This window comes from Ranitomeya imitator, chromosome 7 (genome assembly GCF_032444005.1).
Source record: "Ranitomeya imitator isolate aRanImi1 chromosome 7, aRanImi1.pri, whole genome shotgun sequence".
Taxonomy (NCBI): domain Eukaryota; kingdom Metazoa; phylum Chordata; class Amphibia; order Anura; family Dendrobatidae; genus Ranitomeya; species Ranitomeya imitator.
In genome coordinates, this window is record NC_091288.1 from 169347806 (window position 1) to 169360424 (window position 12619).

A 12619-nucleotide genomic window follows, 5' to 3' on the forward strand; every position below is an offset into this window, starting at 1 on the left:
CAGGATTGGGCATTTGCATTGGCACCAGGGGACCCTGCGTTGCTTAATGCAGATGCGTTTTTTCTGGCATTGGGTTTGCTCTATGAGGAACCTAACCAAGAGATTCAGGCTGAAAAAGCTTTGTTGGCCCTCTCTCAGGGGCAAGATGAAGCAGAAATTTATTGTCAAAAATTTCGGAAGTGGTCGGTACTTACTCAGTGGAATGAGTGCGCTCTGGCTGCAAAGTTTAGAGATGGCCTTTCTGAGGCCATTAAAGATGTTATGGTGGGGTTCCCTGCGCCTGCTGGTCTGAATGAGTCTATGACTATGGCTGTTCAGATTGATCGGCGTTTACGGGAGCTCAAACCTGTGCATCATTTGGCGGTGTCGTCTGAACCGTCACCTGAGATAATGCAATGTGATAGAATTCAGTCCAGAAGTGAACGGCAAAAGTATAGGCGGAAAAAAGGGTTGTGCTTTTATTGTGGTGATTCAGCTCATGTTATATCAGCATGCTCTAAACGCACAAAAAAGGTTGATAAGTCTGTTGCCATTAGTACTTTACAGTCTAAGTTCATTCTGTCTGTGACTCTGATTTGTTCATTATCATCCATTTCCGTCGATGCCTATGTGGATTCAGGCGCTGCCCTGAGTCTTATGGATTGGTCATTTGCCAATCGCTGTGGGTTTAGTCTGGAGCCTCTGGAAGTCCCTATTCCTTTGAAGGGAATTGACTCTACACCTTTGGCTATGAATAAACCTCAGTACTGGACACAAGTGACCATGCGTATGACTCCCGTTCATCAGGAGGTGATTCGCTTCCTGGTACTGTATAATTTGCATGATGTTCTAGTACTTGGTCTGCCATGGTTACAAACTCATAATCCAGTCCTTGACTGGAAATCAGTGTCTGTGTTAAGCTGGGGTTGTCAGGGGGTTCATGATGATGCACCTCCGATTTCTATCGCTTCATCTACTCCTTCTGAGATTCCTGTGTTTTTGTCTGACTATCGGGATGTTTTTGAGGAGCCTAAGCTCAGTTCGCTTCCTCCTCACAGGGATTGCGATTGTGCTATAAATTTAATTCCGGGCAGTAAATTTCCTAAAGGTCGTTTGTTCAATCTGTCAGTGCCAGAGCATACTGCTATGCGGGATTATGTTAAGGAGTCCTTGGAAAAGGGACATATCCGTCCATCTTTGTCCCCTTTGGGAGCAGGTTTTTTTTTCGTGGCCAAGAAAGATGGTTCCTTGAGGCCTTGTATAGATTATCGTCTTTTGAATAAGATTACCGTAAAATATCAGTATCCTTTGCCATTGTTGACTGATTTGTTTGCTCGCATTAAGGGGGCTAAATGGTTCACTAAGATTGATCTTCGGGGTGCGTATAATCTTATACGAATAAAGCAAGGTGATGAGTGGAAAACCGCATTTAATACGCCTGAGGGCCATTTTGAGTATTTGGTAATGCCTTTTGGACTTTCTAATGCTCCTTCAGTCTTCCAGTCCTTTATGCACGATATTTTCCGTGAATATCTGGATAAATTTATGATTGTGTATTTGGATGATATTTTGTTTTTTTCTGATGACTGGGAGTCTCATGTTCAGCAGGTCAGGAAGGTGTTTCAGGTCCTGCGGGCCAATTCCTTGTTTGTAAAAGGCTCAAAGTGTCTCTTTGGAGTCCAGAAGATTTCTTTCTTGGGGTATATTTTTTCCCCTTCTACTATTGAGATGGATCCCGTCAAGGTTCAGGCTATTTGTGACTGGACGCAGCCTACATCTCTTAAGAGTCTACAGAAGTTCTTGGGCTTTGCTAATTTCTATCGTCGTTTTATAACTAATTTTTCTAGTGTTGTTAAGCCTTTGACGGATTTGACTAAGAAGGGTGCTGATGTTGCTAATTGGTCTCCTGCGGCTGTGGAGGCCTTTCAGGAACTTAAGCGCCGGTTTTCTTCTGCTCCTGTGTTGCGTCAGCCAGATGTTTCGCTCCCTTTTCAGGTTGAGGTTGATGCTTCCGAGATTGGAGCGGGGGCGGTTTTGTCACAGAGAAGCTCCGATGGCTCAGTGATGAAGCCATGCGCGTTTTTTTCTAGAAAGTTTTCGCCGGCTGAGCGGAATTATGATGTTGGTAATCAGGAACTTTTGGCCATGAAGTGGGCATTTGAGGAGTGGCGTCATTGGCTAGAGGGTGCTAGACATCGTGTGGTGGTCTTGACTGATCACAAAAATTTGATTTACCTTGAGTCTGCCAGGCGTCTGAATCCTAGACAGGCTCGTTGGTCACTGTTTTTCTCTCGTTTCAATTTTGTGGTTTCATACCTGCCAGGTTCAAAGAATGTGAAGGCGGATGCTCTTTCTAGGAGTTTTGTGCCTGACTCCCCTGGAAATTCTGAGCCCTCTGGTATCCTTAGGGATGGGGTGATTTTGTCTGCTATCTCCCCAGACTTGCGACGTGCTTTGCAGGAGTTTCAGGTGGCTAAACCTGATCGTTGTCCGCCTTAGAGACTGTTTGTTCGGATAATTGGACCAGTAGAGTCATCTCCGAGGTCCATTCTTCTGCGTTGGCAGGTCATCCTGGAATATTTGGTACTAGAGACTTGGTGGCCAGGTCTTTTTGGTGGCCTTCCTTGTCGAGGGATGTGCGTTCTTTTGTGCAGTCTTGTGAGGTTTGTGCTCGGGCTAAGCCTTGCTGTTCTCGGGCCAGTGGATTGTTGTCACCTTTGCCTATCCCGAAGAGGCCTTGGACGCACATTTCCATGGACTTTATTTCGGATCTCCCTGTCTCTCAAAAAATGTCCGTTATCTGGGTTGTGTGTGATCGCTTTTCTAAAATGGTTCATCTGGTACCCTTGCCTAAGTTGCCTTCCTCCTCTGAGTTGGTCCCTCTGTTTTTTCAGAATGTGGTTCGTTTGCATGGGATTCCTGAGAACATCGTTTCTGACAGGGGATCCCAGTTTGTGTCTAGATTTTGGCGGACTTTCTGTGCTAAGATGGGCATTGATTTGTCCTTTTCGTCTGCATTCCATCTCAGACGAATGGCCAGACTGAACGAACTAATCAGACCTTGGAAACTTATTTAAGGTGTTTTGTTTCTGCTGATCAGGATGACTGGGTTACCTTTTTGCCGCTGGCCGAGTTTGCGCTTAATAATCAGGCTAGTTCTGCTACCTTGGTTTCTCCTTTCTTTTGTAATTCGGGGTTTCATCCTCGTTTTTCCTCTGGTCAGGTGGAACCTTCTGATTGTCCTGGAGTGGACATGGTGGTGGATAGGTTGCATCGGATTTGGAGTCATGTGGTGGACAATTTGAAGTTGTCCCAGGAGAAGGCTCAGCAGTTTGCTAATCGCCGTCGCCGCGTGGGTCCTCGACTTCTTGTTGGTGACTTGGTGTGGTTGTCTTCTTGTTTTGTTCCTATGAAGGTCTCTTCTCCTAAGTTCAAGCCTCGGTTCATCGGTCCCTATAGGATCTTGGAAATTCTTAACCCTGTGTCGTTTCGTTTGGATCTCCCGGCATCGTTTGCTATTCATAATGTGTTTCATCGGTCGTTGTTGCGGAAGTATGAGGTACCTGTTGTTCCTTCTCTTGAGCCTCCTGCTCCAGTGCTGGTGGAGGGAGAATTGGAGTATGTTGTGGAGAAGATCTTGAATTCTCGTGTTTCCAGACGGAAACTCCAGTATTTGGTCAAGTGGAAGGGTTATGGTCAGGAGGATAATTCTTGGGTGGTTGCCTCGGATGTTCATGCTGATGATTTGGTTCGCGCTTTTCATAGGGCTCATCCTGGTCGCCCTGGTGGTTCTCGTGAGGGTTCGGTGACCCCTCCTCAAGGGGGGGGTACTGTTGTGAGTTCTGTTTTTGGGCTCCCTCTGGTGGTTATTGATGGTACTGGGTGACTTGTCTTTCCTGGGTTTCTGGGTTCCACCTGTTCCATCAGCATATGGGAGTTTCCTATTTAACCTGGCTTTGCTGGCATTTCCTCGCCGGTTATCAATGTATCCAGTGTGTCTTGTTACCTCTGCTCCCTGCTCCTAGAACCTTCTGGACAAGCTAAGTTTGGATTTTCCTGTTTTGTGTTTTGCTTAATTTGGTTTTTAGTCCAGCCTGCAGATATGTGATTCTCTGCTGCTGGTTGCTCTAGTGGGCTGAAATTGCTTTTCATGTACCATGAGTTGGCACATGAGTTCAAGTAATTTCAGGATGGTTTTTTGAAGGGTTTTTCGCTGACCGCGCAGTTCACTTTTGTATCCTCTGCTATCTAGCTTTAACGGGCCTCATTTTGCTGAAACTGTTTTCATACTACGTATGTGCTTTCCTCTCATTTCACCGTCATTATATGTGGGGGGCTGCTATTTGCTGTGGGGTATTTCTCTGGAGGCAAGAGAGGTCTGTGTTTCTTCTGATAGGGGAAGTTAGATCTTCGGCTGGAGCGAGACGTCTAGGATCATCGTAGGCACGTTCCCCGGCTACTTTTATTTGTGTGTTAGGTTCAGGGTCGCGGTCAGCTCAGGTTCCATCGCCCTAGAGCTTGTTTGTATCTGTGCTTGTCCTTTTTGTGATCCCCTGCCATTGGGATCATGACAGGAGCCATGCAGACAAGGATGGGAATAAGGAGCCATGCAGATATGGATGGGAATAAGGAGCTGTGTAGACAAGGATGGGAATAAGGAGCCGTGCAGACAAGGATGGGAATAAGGGGCCACGCATACAAGGAAGAGGATAAGGAGCCATGTAGACAAGGATGGGAATAATGAGCCATGCATACAGGGATGTCGATGAGGAACCATGTATACCTGAATGGGGATTAGGGGACAATGCATACCTGGCTTATACTCAAGTCAATAAGTTTTCCAGTTTTTCGAGCCAAAATTAGATGCCCCAGCTTATGCTCGGTTCGATTTATACACAAGTATGTACGGTATCTCACTGACATCATTCTATCTATTCTGACAGTTCACACCGTGAATCTACTGTACTTGTTGGATCAAATGTTGAGTTTCTTATGAGATGGGTACTTAAAAATCAGATGGCATACTCTTGGTCGATGTGTCATGCGATTTTTTTTCTCACACCCTTTGACTTGCATTAGTGAGTCTTCGCTCCTTTACGCATTCATTCACAGCATGCTGCAATGTTTTCCTCACCCCAATTCCAGGTGAGGAAATACTCACAGATAAACACTGCCTGATTTAATAACATTCATGAGAGTGATGCGATATTTTTCTTACATTGCACTCGTGATTTTTTATGCAGATGTGAGTGAACCCTTATACTGTATGCTTGCTGTGCTCTCAGTATCTGGTAATCGCTCTTTAGTGAGTGCAGAACATACTACTCCTGTGTGAGATGTAATGAGTCTAATAACATCTCATTCTTCTCTCACCACAGAGCGAATATAAGTTGTTATGATCACAAGAGACAAAAGTGGGATTACTGACACAAACGGTGTGAGGAGTGGGGAAGTACAGCAGAGGTAACAGTGCTATGATGGGAGAACTGGAAGAGTTTGGAATGTGATATATTAACGCAACTAAACTCAGCTGCCCCATCTCTACCTCTCTGTCTTTTTTGGCATTATCTGAAATGTGTTAGTGTTTTGTATGATACTCCCAGCACTCTCTAATCATGTACAAGGCTAGACCAGGAGTTGTCTGTCATATATCTCTCACAGGGAGAAACCTGTTCTAAGCTATTGTGGGCCTTGTTCTTCTTTCTGAGTGTTGCTACCTGCTTATGATTGGATAGTGTCATACAGGGAGAAAAAGTACCTGCCCCCAGTGAAAACTTACTGATAATACACACTTGGACTTAAATAAGCACTCATATAAAAGTTTTTGTCCTCTTAATATATTGCAATCATCATATATTTAGCACTATGCTCTTACAATCGTTTGATCATTCCTATTTTGGGGGGAATCCAACTGATGCCAAAGTGAAAGTATGTGTGCAGTCTCAAAGTCTCAGGCACATCATTATCATACAATTGAAAGGTTTTTTTTCATGGTCTAATCTTTTATTCTTGACACTGAAGAGTGTCAGTTTGAAGAAATGTCATTCTGTCATCGGCTCTTTGTATGGACAAAATGAACTTTATAAAGAAACACACAAAAAAATGCAAGTGTGAATCTGACACCAATTTATTTAATTCCTTTTCAGCATTCTTTGAGGATTCCTACTATACTGCATTGAGGATAGCTTGATATGCTGGCTCACAGAGCCGAAAGATACAAGATGTTATCATTCTAAAAGTGCAGAAATCTTTACAATTTTCACCTTTACTGATAGTCCCATCATAAGTGATTCATGATCACCCTCTTATAGATAAGTAAAGCCAGAAGTATAGAATGTGAATTTTGACCTTCTAGCAACATGAGAAGGACCTCAAGGTTTCTATCTTCAACTGCAATGTTAATTAAAAACTTCAGATCAAATGTATTGTATAGCAATCCTATAGGTCTATTGATTCTATTGATTTATTAATGTCATCTTCTAGTGTTCCATATATTTCAATTTGTATGTTGTAAGGACTAATTGGCTATAAATAGTGAAAAGGAACTTCTTGTTCCTGGGAAAGTCAATACGGATAGATTGGTAGAAATAATTCAAAGTGAAACGGGCCATACAAATTAGGAAAATGTGTCTGATTTAAACTGATGAACCATCTCAATATGTTTGGTAGAATTGTATAAGTACTATCAAACATACCACTTTGAGACACAAATAACGATTTGAGACAAAAGATATCTTGAGAATTGTTTGGAAATATGGTGCAACTGGAAACCTCTAAATCCAGAATATCTTTTTGTTCCATCCTCTTTAGAGTGCACTCATATAGAAAGATGCAAACCCTCCTGAGCTTTTCTTCTTCAAGCTAAAAAGTTTGTTCTCTGTATATATGGGAAATAAAGAGAGGTTCTAGCTATGAGAATAATAATGGTGACCACTGCAGGTGGGTCTACTTGAAGGAAAATGCTCACATTTTTAGCTAAAGAGGTAATGCGTACAATTCCAGAGAAGATACCTTTTATTAGTTTGACTTTGTTTATTAGTAGACTAGATTAAACACCTGATAAAATTACATTTTGTATCATGGTCATTAGCTTACCACCTACATAGAGGTCTTTATGTACCACATGCATTAATGACTTGTTCACTACTGTGTTTCTTAAGTCTGGACAAAATATGAATGCTGCAGATGATTGATTGTAGCTTTCACGTGACGATCCCATTGAATTTTGATCCTAACAAACTGGTGGGGAAAGCAGCATGGAATATGAAAAAGAGTCTTACGTCCAGAAGGTTTTTTTCACATCCCTAGAATCATTAATAAGACATTGTACATGTCACGGATCCCACCATGCCGTCACTAATTTGTCACATACCCGCTCTCAACATGTGACTTGGGGTTGCGCCTGCAAGGGTTAATCTTTCTCCCCTTTCACAGTCCAGCATTCAACCTCTGTCCTATACTGTAATGGGGGCATAAATCACACACCGACCCATGCCACACACCCGCTCATACACGCTGCCACCACTCATCGAAACACGGGCGATGAGTCCCGGAAATATTACTAATACTGTCTACCACTCATAAGGGTCAACAGTTTAAGGCTATGGATTCTTTAGAACATGCAAGGTTCAACTGTTAAAGTTTTATGCTTTAATACAAAAAGGTTCAGTGTTTACAGTAAAGAAAGAGGTATACAAATATGGTAATAAAAGACATACAACTATGCAAAACAGTATAAAATAAACAGGAGAAAACTTACAGAAATAGCTAACTTGTAGTCTGCTTCTGCTCCCTGAGGGGGAAGGGGGTGAATATGGACTGGAACACACCAGCTTCCCAGGCTGCCCTCACATGTGAACAATTTTGAATCTATACAAGCCTAATTTATAGAGTCACCCTGGAGGTCAGATTTCTAGACCAGCCCATCAAGTTAATATTCTAATTGCTTGTTTTTGACTGGATCATGACCATGCCCCCAATGAATATATTATTTTCTTTGAGATACTTTGTGTAAAGCTTCCCACAGATAGATAGTGTCAGGCTGCAATTAACATCTCTCTTCTAAAGAGCTGAAGGTGTGAAGCGCTTCCTCCCTTTCCTGGTCCTAGCTAGGCCCCCTGGCGCACTACCGTAGCTACCAGGGGGGCAGAGGGTGCGGTCGCCCCGGGTCCAGAGCTCAGAGGGGGCCCACCTGGAGTTACGCTACCCTTAACTATATTAGCCTGCTGTGCACGCCAATATAGTTGAGCTCTGCGGTAGAGCAGGGACAGAATCTCCCTGCACTGCCGCGGTCTGTTCTGTAGAGGAGCAAGTGTCCGGGGACACTGGGTGCCGGCACTGTACCTGCTGCCTCCAGCAGAGCATACTGCAGACATGCACACATTGCCGACTGTGTGGTATCTGCTGAAGAGACTTCAGGACGCTGCTTCTTCCCTCCCTGAGCCCTGCATACAGGAGCAGCCAGACAGAAGATAGGACGACGTAGGAGCTCAGGCTGCAGGGGGCTGGAGGTGACTGCACTGTGCAGTAAGGAGGAGGCAGGACACTGTTCCCCTCCTGAAAAGTCCCTGAGGTTTCTTGCATCTGTTTTGCTCTGTCTATGTCAGTCTCTCTCAGTCTCACTCTCTGTCTCGCTCTGTCTCTCTCGCTCTCTGTCTCACTCTCTCTCAGTCTCTGTCTCGCTCTCAGTCTCTCTCTCTGTCGCTCTCTGTCTTACTCTCTCTCAGTCTGTCACTCTGTCTTGCTCACTCTGTCTCACTCTCTCTCAGTTTCTCAGGGTCAGTCTCTCTCTGTGTCTCCCTGCCAGTCTCTGTCTCTCTGTCGCAGTCTTTGTCACGCTCTCTCTCTGTTTGTCTCTCTGTCAGTCTATGTCTTTCAGTCTCTGGAAGTCTCTGGCAGTCTCTCTCTGGCTCAGTCTTTGTCTCGCTCTCAGTTTGTCTCTGTCTTTGTCTCTCTCTCTCAGTCTCGCTCTCTCTCTGTCTCACTCTCAGTCTCTGTCAGTCTCTCTGTCTCTGTCTCTTGAGTCTCTGTCTTTTTTTCTGTCTCTCTCAGTCTCTGTCTGTCTCTCTCAGTCAAGGTCTCGCTCTCTGTCTCTCTCAATCTCGCTCTCTGTGTCTTTCTCTCTGTCTCAGTCTCTCGCTGAGTCTCTGTCTCTGTGTCAGTCTCTCTCTGTCTCTCTCAGTCTGTCACTCTCTGGCAGTCTCTCTGTCTCTCTCTCACTCTCTCTCCCAGTTTGTCTCGCTCTCTCTTGCTCTCAGTCTCTGTCAGTCTCTGTCTCTCTCTCTCTGTCTCGCTCGCTCTCAGTGTGTCTCGCTCACTCTCTGTCTCGCTCAGTCTCTGTCTCACTCACTCTCTGTCTCGTTCTCTCAGTCTCTCTCTGAGTCTCTGTCTCTCTCAGGGTCAGTCTCTCTCTGTGTCTCCCTGCCAGTCTCTGTCTCCCTGTCTCAGTCTTTGTCTCGCTCTCTCTCTGTTTGTCTCTCTGTCAGTCTCTGTCTCTCAGTCTCTGGCAGTCTCTGGCAGACTCTCTCTGGCTCAGTCTTTGTCTCGCTCTCAGTTTGTCTCTGTCTTAGTCTCTCTCTCAGTCTCGCTCTCTCTCTGTTTTGCTCTCTCTCTGTCTTGCTCTCTGTCTCGCTCTCAGTCTCTGTCAGTCTCTCGGTCTCGGTCTGTCTCTTCAGTGTCTGTCTTTTTGTCTGTATCTCTCAGTCTCTGTCTATCTTTCTCAGTCAAGGTCTCGCTCTCTGTCTCTCTCAGTCTCGCTCTCTGTGTCTTTCTCTCTGTCTCAGTCTCTCTCTGAGTCTCTGTCTCTGTCTCTCTCAGTCTGTCACTCTCTGGCAGTCTCTCTCTGTCTCACTCTCTCAGTTTGTCTCAGTCTTGCTCTCTCTATCTTGCTCTCTGTGTCTCGATCTCAGTTTCTGTGTCACTCTCTTTCTCACTCTCTCTCTCTGTCTAGCTCTAAGTCTCTCTGTCAGTCTCTCTCTGTCACTCTCTGTCTGTCTCTGTTAGTCTCTCTCTGTGTCTCAGTCTATCTGTCTAGCTCTCTGTCTGTCTCTCAGTCAATTCAATTCAATTCAAATGAGCTTTATTGGCAGGACTAAGTACATGTTAGCATTGCCAAAGCATATGGTAAAAATACGGGGGTGGGGGAGGGGGGCATATAGAGGTCCAGGGAATATCAAATTCCTTTTAGAGGATAGGGGATGTTTCCAGGGTGGGGTATAGGAGTCCATGACATATCAGGCTCTTTAGTCGGGGGATAGGGATTTGTCCAGTGTTGGGGTACGGGAGTCCATGACATATCAGGCTCCTCTTAGTCTGTGGCAGGCACTGACATATCCCGCTGCTACGGCCACTGCACTTTCCTCTTCCCCCAGTATTATCGGCAGTTTCTCTTCCTCCTCCTTGGAGGTGAAGTCTGGGAGGAGATCAGACAGTCTCTTGAAGTGAGTGTCCCTCACTGCAGAGTATTTGGGGCACCTCAGCAGGAAGTGAGCCTCATCCTCCACGGCCTCCTGGGGGCACTGCTGGCAGAGTCTGCTCTCTCGAGGCTTGTAGTTCTGTCGGTGCCGCCCGGATTCGATGAGTAGGCTGTGGGCGCTCAGTCTGTACCGGCTCAGGATCTGTCGATCTTTGGGGTTTTCTAGTTTCTCTAGATATGGGGCCAGTTTGTACTCCCTCTGTAGATTCCGGTATATTGTCAGTTTCTGGGATTTGTTTATGTCGTTCCTCCAGATGCTGAGATATTCCTCTTTGACTTTGTGTACCATTTTCTGGATTTCACCTTTTGTCAGGCCATGGAGGTTGATGGGTTGGTCAGACTGGCTTTGGGTACTTTTCCTTGGGAGGCTTCCTGAGGCTTCCTGGTGTAGGAAGGCTTTGTGATGGTAGGAGCTGGGACTGCTACTTTGTAGATGAGCCTTGAATGACAGCGCCTTCTTCTTTATTGCGATGTGTAGTGGGAATCTGCCCAGCTCTGCTCGGCAGGCGCTATTTGATGTGCTCCGATGGACTTGGAGAAGATGCTTGCAGAACTCTAGGTGGAATATTTCTGTCGGCCCAGCGTCCCACTTTGACCAGTTTGGGTATGAGACTGGGCCCCAGATCTCACTACCGTGTAGAAGAATTGGGGCAATGATGGAGTCAAAAATTTTTAGCCATACGGTTACTGGTGCCTTGAGGTGGTACAGACGCCTTCTGATGGCATAGAAGGCTTTGGATGCCTTGTCTTTTAGTGACTCTATGGCTTGCTTGAAGCTCCCTGACTGGCTGAGTTCTAGGCCCAGGTAGGTGTACCTGTTGGTTTCAGTAAGTGGACGGTTGTCTATCATATAGGTAGGATTGCCAGTGGGTTTCTGCTTTCTTTTCTGGAACACCATGATATTAGTTTTTTTCTCGTTGATTGGCAGTGCCCATGTGCTGCTGAAGGTCTCTAGGATTTTCAGATGATCTTGGAGGCCTTTCTCAGTTGGTGATAACAACACAAGGTCATCTGCATACAGCAGAAATTTCACCTGGGTGTCATGGAGGGTGAGTCCTGGTGCTGAGGAGGACTCTAGGGCCACTGCCAGCTCATTGATGTAGATGTTAAAGAGCGTTGGACTGAGGCTGCAGCCCTGTCTCACTCCTCGACTTTGTTGGAAATAGGCCGTCCTCCTTCCGTTGACCTTCACACTGCAACTGTTCTCTGTGTAGGAGCTTCGGATGACATCATATGTTTTGCCTCCTATTCCGCTCCCCAGCAATTTTAGGAATAGTCCTGGGTGCCACACTGAGTCGAAGGCCTTCTTGAAGTCCACAAAACAAGCGTATATCTTCCCGTTCTTTGTATTGTGGACGTTGCTCTTGATGAGGCTGTGCAGAGTGTAGATGTGGTCAGTGGTGCAGTGGTTCGGCATGAACCCTGCTTGGCTCTTGCTGAGGACGTTGTGCTCGGTGAGGAAGGTGAGGATCCTCTTGTTCAGGATGCAGTTGAAGAGTTTACCCAGGTTGCTGCTGACACATATCCCTCGGTAGTTTGCTGGGTCGTACTTGTCCCCATTTTTGTGTATAGGGGTTATGAGGCCTTGGTTCCAGTTTTTGGGGAAGCAGCCGGCCTGCAGTACAATATTAAATAGTTTTGTTATCGCAGCCTGGATGTCTGGAGGGCTGTATTTCAGCATTTCTGGGAGGATCCCATCTGGACCACTGGCTTTTTTACCTTTTATCTGTGTGATCCTTTCTGTTATTTCTGTCAGTGTGATTGGTGTATCCAGAGGATTTTGGAAATCTTTGAACTTTTCCTCCATATCTTTCAGTTTTTTCACAAGCTCTTTTTGTGCCAGGTTCAGGTCTTCACTTGGGATGTCATTGTAGAGGTCCTTGAAGTACTGGAGCCAGATGTTGCCGCTCTGGATGTGGAGGCTGTTGCTTTTCTGGTGGGATCCAAGGTGATTCCATAGTTCCCAAAATTTGTTGTCTTCAAGGGCATCTTGGAGTTGGAGGAGTTTGGTAGAGATGTCATTTTGCTTTTTCTTTCTGAGGGTGGCTTTGTAATTTCGTTGTACGGTGTGGTAGGCTTCTCTCAGAGTGGGGTTATTGGGGTCTCTGTGTTTTTTATTTGAGGCCATTCTTAGGGCATTCTCTCTCTGTCTCTCTCTCAGCATCT